This window comes from Rhipicephalus microplus, chromosome 10 (genome assembly GCF_043290135.1).
Source record: "Rhipicephalus microplus isolate Deutch F79 chromosome 10, USDA_Rmic, whole genome shotgun sequence".
Classification (NCBI taxonomy): domain Eukaryota; kingdom Metazoa; phylum Arthropoda; class Arachnida; order Ixodida; family Ixodidae; genus Rhipicephalus; species Rhipicephalus microplus.
Genome location: NC_134709.1, coordinates 106,157,650 through 106,170,480, shown reverse-complemented (window position 1 = coordinate 106,170,480; position 12,831 = coordinate 106,157,650). Strand labels below are relative to the sequence as shown.

The window sequence follows — 12,831 nt, the reverse complement described above, 5'->3', positions numbered from 1 at the left end:
ATGAATCAATACATTAATTAGCTGTAGCAAGTACAACTGTTCATAAATTGTTTCACTTTCAATGCAGCAGAAGTAAGCATTGTTCAACAAAGATTTCTGCACTTAAAAAAAGTCCCTTAAACTCCGTACATTGTTATTTTTACAAGATAAACAATTAATTTAGGAAGGACAGCTGTTAACATTGCATGCCTAGCTTGGCTTGACACCGCTAACACAGGCAGTCGGTGACCACGTCGGGGAATTCGCTTGTTTTTAGCGAGGTATGTTTCAGTTTTATTATCTGTAAAATGAAGCGCAAGCTTCATTGATAAATACATAGGCCCACATGCATTTAGCAGTGAAAACTTAAAGCGTTTAACTCGAGACGGGGTTTCTTGAGCTTCATAACAATTTTCGAACTATTCCATTGAATTATTACGGGCTCTGTGAGAAATCAGTTTTCGTCTAATTTTCATGCAATTGGACGTAACTACAAGTGCACGAACAGTTCTGTCTGAAGTAATGAATGCTGCTGCAATCATGTTTTCAGGAATCCTAATAACGAAAGCGTTGCACCTTCCAAAGAAAGTCAATCTTGCAGCTACGAACGCGCCCTCAGTAGTTGTCGATGGGGTGGTCACTCTTCGTGAAGTCGGTTGGACAGCATGGACAGCATCCATTCCAATGAAGCAATGTTTATTCTATTATCTCTCCAAAAGTGTATATAAGAAAGGGTAGAGTCTAATCTCCTCTAAAAAGTGTTCGGTGTCCATGGTGCGTGCTTCAAAAAACGACGGCGTGAGAAAAATGACAGCCGAAAAAAAAAGAAAACAAGCTCCGTGTGTTGCTTTGGCGACTACCACGCACGTCACTGATTGGCGCTTTGCTTGGGCGGCGGCGGCAGAAATAGCGCAAGGAGCGATTGAGTCGGCGGCAGAAATTCCTCGACGCTCGGCGGGAGAAAGAGAGAAAAGCGGCGTCTCGCGAGCGGCGCGCGGCGCGCGGCAGAGCGTGGCGCCGCGAGTGTGTTCGTGCCTTATCGCAGCGCCTCCAGAACGCCATTCACCTATTTTCGTGCACAGAACATGAAATAAATATTTTGTTTACCGTCTCCACATGCAAGACTATCGTCTTTCGACTACATTTGCAGAATAACAGGGAGATACGGGGCCATTTTTTTGCGGTATAGCTGAAGCATCCACTTAAAACCGAAGTCACACCAGCAATTGATCAGGTGACACAAAAAAATCCATTTACGCCATCGCGTTCTACTCCTGAAGGCAAAGCCCAGTCGTCATTCAAGCTTTCCTCCAATAGAAAGTGCTACTAATGCACTAATATAAAATTACATGCTCAGGCGCAGAAAACAGCATCGAACAGAACTATACGTAGGCGTTTAATGTGTGACGATTCAAGGCTGCAGTGTAAGTATGTAAAAAATAATGTCCAAGGTACAAGTCCCTTGCTCGTTTTCAGCAAGGTCTCCATCTCGTATGCTGGTATACAGCAGACAAGCTTTGTTTGGTCGTCAACATTTCGTTGGCATTGTTGAGCCACTCCGTCAGTGCCAGAGGGTTCTGTCTTGTACACAATAAGGAACAGTCGCCCTGCAGGGGCGTCAGCATAAGCAGGCGTTTGATGTGTAGCGACACCACGGACCTGAGCTAGCGGAGAGTTTCGACCTCTCCCACACCTAGCCGCCCATAGCCGAGCCGTGTCTGAGGAAAAGGGAATCCTGGGGGCTTAGCCGACGCTCAGTGATTAGGCCTTTAAGGCCCCCCGGCAGAGGCAACACACCCCTTTGGCCCCGGCTTCACGCAGACGGCACCCCTAGGCTAACCTATCCAGGGGAAATCGGTGGTCGCCTTTTTCTCTTTTTCCTCATTTTCGTGTTTCTCTCACAGTTCTTATCTGTCCGATTGGCTTCTTCCTTGTGCTTACTCCCGAATTTCCTGATGGCAAGGGTTAACTCACTGTAGTTGCCCAACCTTAGATAGTTATATTCAGTTAGAGCAACCATGTACAGCTGGCGCCAACATTTCCGCCGTGTCACGTAGAATCCCTTCTTTGGGCTCCATGGTGGGTTGATGGTGTGGCTGCCGAATTATCAACACATTTCAAGCGATCGCTAAACCCTTTCACAACCGATCTACCCTCGAAGAGGTGGCGATCAGTTTGAATGACAACTTTACTGAAAAAATACCTGTGTTCATTATTCGACAGATAGACAGGTATCTTTTCATTTAGGTTGTCATTTTAGGATTGGAATAAGGTGGTCTGGCGCACGCACCACCATTTGTCCTTTCTTCGGTGGGTGATCTCCTCGCCCTCTTGACCGTATTTATATTCCCGCCATCTGTGCCATAAAATTGGTTGTAAGTGTGCGCTCTGTCCTATCTCTCTGCTATATCTTCCCTGTGAAACGTTCTCTGCGCAAAAGGAAATATATTTCTCTCAAAAATTGCAATACCAACAAGCACAAGTAGCCAATCCTTTGGTTTTGTTACGGCGATGTGCGCACACAACATCTCTGCCGGCCGCCACTATCCTCTGCGGGAGAAGCTGAGAAGTGCGCGCTCTCTCAACCAGGGCGGCCGTGAAAACTTCAGCGCTGGTTCGCTATACTAGCAATGTTTAGGATTTGATGGTGCGGGTTCCGGAGAAAAAAACCTTCGAGAAGAATAACTTCAACATAGCAAACTTTGAACGACCCCTTTACCTGAGATGAGCGATAGAAGTGAAACCTGATAGGCACATCATCAGCACCATGAGGACGACCCTAAAGAACGGGAGATGGCTCGACTGTGAAGATGCAATTTCTTACTCGATTTAATCCACTAGGCAAACAAGGTATCTTTGAGGTAAAACATTTTGATTGAAGAGGTACATGTATGAAAAAATTTTTATACAACTGTGAGGTTGCTAAAACAGAAACAAGTTTTAGATAACTCAAATGAACTTTTGATGGTGTAACTTTGTGCTGGCCTTTTTTCCCACCTATATTCAGCCAAAAACAACGTTGTCACAAAGCTTCCCCAACAATAAAGAGTCATTTGCCCCACCTCACCTCCCCACCTCCATAGAGCCACTTGCATTAAAAATGCAGATCAGTAGAACACTTCGTAATGCGAGGGAAGGTTTTATGAATTCTCTACTATTATTCATTTGGCTTTATAATGACGATTCTTCAGCAAGGAAAAAAATATGAAAAATCTGTCACAAAGTAACCCCATTTCACAATAGTAAAGGTCTTCGACATCTAAGCTAAATTCAACGCATGTCTCCAGATCATTCTGCCGCAGAAATATCAAGATAGCCCCTAAATCGGGCACAAGAAAGGGATTAAAATAATACTACGCCTTGCCCCCAAAAGAACTCATGACTGCTGTTAATTCACTTGAATAGTAGCTCAACGACAAGGCCGAGTTTAATGAAGTGGTAGGACTAAGATGTCAGAGAACCTCTGATGTTTTACTTGAATAAAATAATATATTGCTTCAAAGAAGTGTTTGCAATGACTCCTGTTGCACCAGCAGTTGGCAATATTTTTTAAAGGTACACTAAACAGAACCAATGTCTGAATTTAGACCGACACGTTGCACATCGAGACTTGTCATGCCACAAGTTCATTATCAGCGGAGAATATTAGGGAAGTTCATTTTTTAATTTTGTGATGCTCAATTTTTGAAAATATATTGTATTTTCGCAACATTGCCTTGATAATTATTTCTGAAACTTCGTATCTAATATTCGTCACACCAACAAATAACAGCGTACTTAATTTTGATGAATTATTATTTACATAAGACCTAGTACTAGCGTTTGAACTTTTTGATGTCCCGTGGTTTTGTGCGAAAAAATCAAGGCGGCATCTTCATTCACATTTTATTTTCGCGCTTTATCTTACTTACGAAGCGTCGTTTGGCGGCACAAGTGGTATTTTCTGGATTGAGACATTGTACTTGACTAATACACGAAAATTAATTTTGGTTTTAGCGTTTTTTAAGGGTCTACCGAGACAATTTTGAGACATCGCAAAAGGGACATTTTTAGTTTCCTCGGTGTACAAGTAGTATTACCTCGTACCACACAATAGTTAGTCAACGTGCATGAGATAGTTACTTTGATTTTAAAGTTTTCGTTCCAGAGTATTGGCAAGCAATGGAGTGGACATTATTGTGTCGACTCAACAGGGTTCCTCCGAGTTTGCAACGTAGTTTCTATGCAGCCTGAATCACAGAAATCCATGCCTTGTTCAAGGGACAATGCACTGATAATTTATATTAACCACGAGCAGATCGCTTATCTGCCATTAGTACGTAGCGAATTGCGAAGTTCCTCCAACGTCATACTGCCTTGTCATGCAACAGAGAAGCCACCGACTTGATATCGAAACTGAAAGTGTCTTTTAAAGGTAGGCGTATTAAAAACATATGCGATGCTTTCCCACGCAGAACAAACTCTCTTCTTGACACCAATTGTCTTCTATAGAGCAACAATGCCTACATATCGGAAAGTCGTCTCAGTACTCCTTTAAGTGATTCCAACAAGATGAATCGGAACAATAATATTAGATGGTTTGGCAGTAGGTATTTTGGTACATGCACGATTACGTTATCAATTTCGTTTGGAGGAAAGGAATGGCAGAATTAGGAACCCCTCTCAGCCATAGGTCAGCAAACTCCCTCACAAGCCAAGCCACTCAAACTCTGATTGGGCAATAAATGAGAATCTGAATAAGCCATATCTGCCGGTATAATTGGTGATTGAGTGAGCTCCACAATGTTCTTGGTCAGCCTGTGCTTTCAACACACCTTAGACAATTTAAATATAGAATTTTCGGTGAGGCTGCATTTCACGCTCTCTTATATTTCATTATTCTCTGGTTAACAATGGCCCATCTGCCCTATATAGGTATTGCTGAAGCTAAAAGGAACATTTTCGTTCGCGCCTGTATGGTAATCAACAAATTTTTTGGTGTGTTGATGAAACAAAATGGAGTTCAGCTTCTTGTCCCCTCTCACTCTTTCACAGCACGACGCACGTATCTCACCTAGTACATTGTCGATTGGTGGCTATAATACATTGATGTTGTATATATCACTTTCTTTAGCCTTTCGGCTAAGTCGTGATTGTAAGGGCTACCCACGAAATACCCGTTCAATGCTATGCTTCTCACTAATTATGAGCAGAGAAGTCGAACATGAGTCTCTACCAACAAGCTCAGCTGTTCGTCACTCTAAGTTGTAAATTTCTCTAAAGTAGCGCACATTCTTTTTCAAGATTTTTTGGTACGTTTTATCTGTCACCCCTTAAGTTTCAGTCATATCCTCCAGGCCATCTTCGGCACAAGCACTGTAGCAGCGGCCACTACCACCACGCCCTAGATTTCACTTCAGCAATTGCTGCATCACAACCAGCATTACCACTTCTGAGCCGCTACCACAGTCCTTCCTAATCATGCCTCACCTTGACAGGGCTTCACATGCTTCCAAAGGAAGCTATCAGGCAAGTGTGCACTGTTAGGAAATTTAGCTTTCAATGACAATGATGTTTTCAATGGGCAGAATATTTGACATGTCCACCACCTTCATGCTTCTTGAAGAGGCTTGAAGATACGTGTGTCTGTCAGTGCACGGAACAAATATTAAGTGAATTTCAAAGTAGCCTATTTTTATTTTATTTTACAATACTGCAGGTTCCTTCTCGGGCAGATGCAGGAATGGGTTGAACTTGAATAGACAAAAATGGGAGGAAAAAAATAGAACCTATGTACAGAGCAAGTAAGAGCAAGAAATATGCACATTGTACAGAAAACAAGGTGTTCGTATAAGCTCTGAATTCGGCTCATGAATTTGACAGAAGAGCAGTTTACAATATTAGCGGGCAGCATATTCCATTGCGAATTGGTGTGCAGAAATAAATATTGTTTGTAAGGGTTATGGTATTATTGTGTATGAAGGAAGCAGGGCAAGAAACAATTAGAAAAAATGTACTTTTTCATTGTTTACTAGACATGAAAGCAGATTCTTTTTTCACACTTTTTATGTACCGTGCAATCCTGAGCAAGTGCTCTCACTATGGTGAAAGTGACGAGATTCGGAAGGGCAACAGTTCTTGCTAAGTCTTGCATCAAAAATCAAGATGGTGATGGTAAAGCCGCATGCGTTTCAACGAAACTGATACACTTTAATAAATATGCATGCACGCACTACGATTATGCAACCTCGTTGCACTTCTAAAAAAAGAAAGCAAAGGAAACTGCAGAAATGGCCGGAAGGGGGAGGGGGGAGGTGCTTGCTCAATTTTCGCGCTTGTGTTTAATATCCTAAAAGAGAGGATGGCACTTGATTAGGTGTGGGCGCCTGCTTGAAATGTTACAGTATTGCTCCTCCTCCTGCGTATCTTTTTTTAAACAACTGAAAAAAAAGTGACCTAAGAGCAAAGGGTTCTTTTACAGATGGTCTATTTGTGGGTTCTTTTCTTTGTAAATTGACAAAAAGCATGAAATTTAGCATTTTCTAGGGAATAGAAAAAGCCGTCACACTAGTAATATTAAAGCATTTACCGAAGTCAGACACAGTGTATTAGATAAGTGGGCACAGTAAAAAATAGGTTGGCACAAAAAAAAAGTGCTATTTCCATTGCAGAAATTGAACTCCATCTTCTCGAAATGGATTCTTTGTTATGGGAGTATCATAACTTTAAATGGCAAAAGATGTCATGCTAATTGTTTGTGCACATACTCAAGCAACATACGGTGGTGTACTGAGCTGAACCTGATCCTTTAACTAAGTTTCATTTGATATAAAGACAAGTGTGCAAAACTTGCCTAAAACCAAATACAGTAGTAAAAAATGCCATTTTTTGTAATATAAACTATACTTTGCTTCGGCCAATAGAACACAAAACTCTGAACAAATAATTAGTATAAGCATCTGGTCGCTATCATTATGCATGCTCAAAAATGATTACTATAGGGTCAAAAATACGTGGAAGTCTGGGACTTGCCCTGTCTTCTCTAACCAACTCAGTGCTTTGAAATAAGGCAGAGTTTACATAACGCACAGACCTGTCTTATTCAATAATGGCAAAGTGGATACATGGTCCAGAAAATTTATTGTCACAACCTTTTTATAGGAGGCAGTAACCGGGTAGACTCAAATGGCTGACTTAACCGCCCCCAAAATGCACTGCTAAAGCTTGAACAGTTTAATAACAGATCCTTTTAGCAGCTGTGCAACAGCTGCACAGCAATTGCGCCCATTTGATACAATTCCCGATTGCTGCACCAAGCTGCGCCAAACACGTGAAATTGTTAAAACTGCGCCACGCTGCGCCAAAATGCCCAGCCAGCCTCAATTTTTTTCAGGTGTTCTAATTTCGGTGAGCAATGCAGGCCATGTCGGCCACCTTCAGCTTTGCGCCATCAGTCAAAGCGCGCAGAGCCGAACTACAGTGCCTAGAATATACTTCTGATTAGTGTCCAGTCATCTCACAGAGGATGCACTTTTAATCGAGGTGCTTTGAAGCGTCGATGTTCTAGTCCGCCTGATACCGTGCGGTGACTAGGTCACGTTGTATTTTTCCTCTCGAGTTTCATCTGTGCTGCGTATATATATCTTTAAAAACTCCATATATTTCTTTCAAACTGCTCGTGCTGTCTCTTGACGCTGAGTCTAATTCTGTAGTTGCTGGTCAGTTGTCACTTTTCTCTATCTCCTTCATCTTCATCTCAATCCTCATATTCACTGGTAGCGCAGAGTTTACAACAGGAGCTATCACTGTGGCATAAATATCCATTTCCACTCCTAACGACTGCAACGCTCGTGTGTTCACATGCAACTTTTGGAAGAGTTTCCTCAACCCATCTACATCTTCAGGACTTTTCACTGCTGCCACGTTTACTAGCTCTTTTATGTAGGTCTCTCTTAAATTATCTTGTCGTCCGAAGGTTTTTTTTTTAAAGAACGACGGCAGGCTCGAAATTTTGGTCCGAAAACTGCAAACCTTCTAAGAGGGATGCAGCCTCCCAACTCAGAGGTGCCAGAAGGTAATTAAGTTTTTTATTCTTCGGCATGTTCACTCTGTTATGCACCGATGTCTCGAACTGATGCCAAAACCTTGGCCATGTTGATTTTTTTTCATCAAACGTGATCATCTCAAAACGTGGCAACTCAACAAGCTCTTGTGTCTCCGAGATTTGGTTATTGCACTGAGCTCGCCTGTTCTGTGACTATTCTCGTAGTCAGCTGCGACGCTTGTTCTAACTCGCGTAATTGGTCCTCTATTTTTGCCGTTGCAGCGACGATCTTCATCTCATAATGCAAAACTATTTCAAATTCTGCCTTCGCAACGTCTTCTTCAATGAATGGTTCAATCTGTTCGTTAACTTATTTTAGCGTCTATGACACGCTCTTCTGGTTTAGAAGCGTTATAAGTTGCGCTCGATCGGCATCTTCTTCTATCTTCTTATCAATTTCGCTCGCAAGCGTTGTCACATTTGCTCGAAGCATCTTCCACTTCTTCGATAGGATCTCTTCATTCATGCTAAAACGTGTTGAAAGAGCTCTTGCCTGTTTAAGTGCGTCGCCACAAGTCGTCGGTCGGGGTCCTTCCCTCGAGAGTTCGTCCTTGAGCCAGACGCCACTGTTTCGTTCTTCAACACACTGTTGCGAATGGGGTTGAAGTTTTCGCGTCTGTCTTCAGATATTCTGGTCACGGCACCATGTTTAAGAAGGACCAGAGAGACCGCAGAACCGATAAGTGTTCGCTTTATTCTTGTTCTGTCAACAATAAACCGAAGACGTATCGGTTCTGCGGTCTCTCTGGCCCTTCTGAAACAAGTGGAAATGGCCATTTTTAGGTGCGAGTGCTTTTCTTATGGTGTCATCCATCGGCAGATTCAGAGCACTCGTGCTAATACTTTCTGCTGCTCCATGTGGAACATGTCTATTGGATTGGCAGATTGAGAGTGCTGCCTGTATGTTCCATTGACAGATCTGAAGCACATCCGTCACGAGATCCACTCTTCAGCCTGTTTCACAAGTGAGCGATTTTGCTTCAAGAGCGGAGCGGCAGCCACCGCGCGAGGACAAACAAGCTTCTTCCACGGTGACTAGACGCCCTTGTGAAATTGCCAGAGTTGGAAAAATTCGCTAGCGTTTGAAGCGGGAGAGCAACCAGTGACGTCGTTTGACACGTGATGCCAGGAGCCGTGTGGTGGTGGTAGTTGTTAGAAGATGAGAAAAGGCACCTAATTTCTGCAAAGCGGTCGGGAGCACGGCGCAGTGCCTAGGAGCCGTGTCGAGGAGTGAACGCGTGCGCTGCGGGGACTTCGTTTCACAGAAGAACTCGCTCCGAGTAGCAGACGACATCCGTCCTCTCCCCGGCTCACAAATGTCTCGCGCTGCTTACAACGAGTTGTTGATTGCTGGAGTTGCTAAACGGCCTATTGTTTGGGACGAAAAGAGTAAACACTTTTAAAATAAGCAGAAAATGATGCTCTGAGAAGTAATTGCCGAGATTCTTAAAGAAGTCGATGAATCTGGTAGGTAAACAACGTATGTTTGCGTGTATACGACCATGTGTGCGTGTGTGCATAACTGAAGAACCAAGCATGGTGTTATGGGGTGGCACTAAAGTCCATCGATTCATCGTTTCGAATGCCCACACACATTCCCATTTGCTTTTATAGATTCAAGGAACGGGATTCGTCACGTGTCACATAGACATTTACTGCTATTGAAACTATATCTCTACCGTTTGCGAACATTTTCTTTCCGTACACGTTGTTCATGTAAAGACTTCTTCTTAAGTTATAGTTTTGAAATATATGTGCCACACATATATTATTCTAAAAGATTTGCTCTAATGTGAAATTTTTCTCATTCAGTGACAGCAGACGAGCTTCAAGCACCTTGGACGAACCTCAAGGCCACATTAAGGAAAAAAATGAAAGAAGAGAACAACATGAAAAAGAGTGGTGCTGCAGCTCCATCGAAGACAGCATGTTGTCCGCACAGTGAACAGATAATTTTCCTTAGATACGTATTAGGACCTAGGCGGTACGTGACGTAATCGTAAATATCAAGTGTCAATAATAAGCGCGAGTTTTAAATAACCAATGTAACGCAGTACTTGTATGCTTGCTGTGGTCTTTGTAATGTACAGTCATTAATTTACTGAATCATACATTTCTATCAGGAGCATCAGTAACATAGATGCCTGCGAGGAAACAGCAGTTCCAACATCCGTGCCTGTAGAGCCACTCGACCTCCCATCGCAAGCTTTCCGGACCGGCACAGATGTTGACAACTGCCCCGCCCCAAGAAATCCGTTTGAACTTATATTCCAAGCGCCTAGCGTACCAGAACGGGTTACAACACCACCTAAACTGCCACCCCACCATCCGCCTCCCTGCAATCCACCGCCTTCCAATCCACCACTTTCCAATCTATTACAGGCTTCCAGCTGCCCAAGAGAAAGTGAGGAAGTTTCATCGACGCCACAACAAAGGTCAAAGCGGCCGCGAAAAAGAGAATTCGAAATTGTAGACGACGAACTGAATGCAGTGCGCGACGTCATTGCGGCTCACAAGCCGATGGACGTTAACGGGTTATTTCTTTTGTCTTTAAAACCATACCTGCAAAGCACGCCACAAGAAATGCTCACAGATTTGAAGATGGATCTACTCCATATTTGCTCCACCAAGGGGCGCCGTCTTCTTTCACTGCGTTCATACGATTGTTGAGTGCAGATTGAAAATAAAATAGAACTTGGCAGTGAACTTCATGCGTCCATATCTTCATTTATTGAATGGCCAATTCAAGCACATTGGTGTTCAAACTGAACTTTCTGTATAGGCAAATATGACACTGTGAATGAAATTATAGCTAGTGTACTTTCCAGTAACATCTTATGCTTGCTTAGCGGCAATACAGAAATGTTGATACATAAACACTCGATTTCTTAAGACACGTCAGTAGCCCCAGAATTATAGAGATATAATATAAAACATCATATATAAAATATCACTGGGATAGAGTGTGGTGTATTATACGATAATATGACTATGGTAAAACGACACTCGAACTTCAATGAAAAGAGAACAAGGTATGTTACAAAATATGAGCTGATACAACACGCCCCCCCCCCCCAAAAAAAAAAAGAAAGAATGAAAATTGAATACAGGCTATCTCTTTATTTGTATATTACAAGCTTTGACTTTCTCGCAAAAAAGTCATCGCTCACCTTGGCATGTACCCTACGATACATTTTGCAAAAACTTTAAGGGCGTATTCCGGCGGACGCCCGCTGCCAAGCCACGTCCCCCTGTGGGCTTACGAAATAAGATCTAAAGATATCTCTTGTTTCAGCCGCTGATTTGCTCGTAATTGCGGCCCACAGGAGGTTGTAGTTGAATCATCGCAGTTCCTTTTGCGTCTGCTGCTGAGCGCCACTGGCCATTCATTGTATTTCCGTACAGATCCTCTCTATCCGCATAATTAGTGGGCATGTAGAAGTCATCTTCCGATAGGAAGTGGAGAACACACGACGCCATGACAACATAGCGTTTTCAGATAGCAGGTTTATGGTTCTCCTGAATGTTCGGAACCTTGATGTCATGACGCCGAAAGAATTTTTCACGCACCTCCTGCGCATAAAAAAATCATGACGCAAGCATAGGTGAGTCTTTGACATAAGAGAAAGTGTAGGTTTGAATAGCACAAGAACATTATGTATAAGTATATATGAGGCACTTAAGGTCAACAGTTATTTCAATTAATGAGAATTCCATGCCATTCAAGTCACCTTGCGCGGCTCAGACGATAATTGAATATTCATTTGTCATCTTTAAGTCAAGTCCCCGGATAGGGCCGTAGAAAGTCTGGCCGAAGCTAGAAAGCTTCATCACCGACAAACACATATGTAGCAATGGTGGTGTCGCCAGGTAGTCGCCGCGGCGGTGGAAGACACAGCAGGCTATTCTCCAAAGCTCAGCCGAATCTAGAGTTGCTGAATGTTCCTCCATCGCTCTGCCACCCATAGGCAGCCACATCAACGGCAACAAACTTCAAGTTGCTGTCCACCACTGTCATCAAGACAATGGAGCGGGTCCCCTACAATAAAGGAAAAGTTTGGTTGTCAGACAAGAACTAAGAACCTATTGATCGAACAAGGCACACTAAAGACTCGGCACTAAATAAATGTTTAGTCTGTTCTACCTTCAGCTTGTGTCACAATTTTGATAACAGGATATGCTCAAAATTTAAAGCATTTTACGCAATGTCAACATTACCTTGTAGTTGTAGTAAAGACTTTCGGAGTGTGGTTGCATTTGAATTTGGACGTGTTTCCTGTCCGCCACTCTAACACAAAGGGGGAAGTCATACTTGTTACAGAAATCATTTGCGATCTCTTGCCACCTGGTAGCCGTCGAAATCTGAAATGAGCAACGTTGTCATCACTAGTAAGCTGAAATAACGTCGTCTATAAGCGAATGTCTTATCACAGAGAAAAATCTATAAAAAAAGGTATGCTTGTACTTGGTTAGATATAAGCTTATCGTTTAACGTTTGGAGGTCTACTGAAATTTGCCCGTCATGAGGTCAGAGCAGTACTGAAAAATTTGAGTGATGTCCGCTTGTATCTTTGTCACCGAGTACAATCAATAGAACAGGCAAGTACGCATAAATTTGGAAAAACAAAAACAAGAGCACAAAAGCACGAATGGCCGATTTTACGTAAAAAGGGCTTGGCAGCTGTGACTCAATGCAGTTCGCTTACCCGTTCCTCCCAACAATGCAGGTGTTCCTTGTAACTGTCGCTCGCCTGCTGAAGCCCGGCCTG

The 12,831-nt window shown here is 42.9% G+C and overlaps 1 pseudogene; it reads right to left on the bottom strand.

The window, feature by feature from the left end:
* Nucleotides 1–11,268: 11,268 nt before the first annotated feature.
* On the bottom strand, nt 11,269–12,080 carry LOC142774500 (uncharacterized; annotated as a pseudogene).
* Between the last annotated feature and the right edge of the window lie 751 nt (nt 12,081–12,831).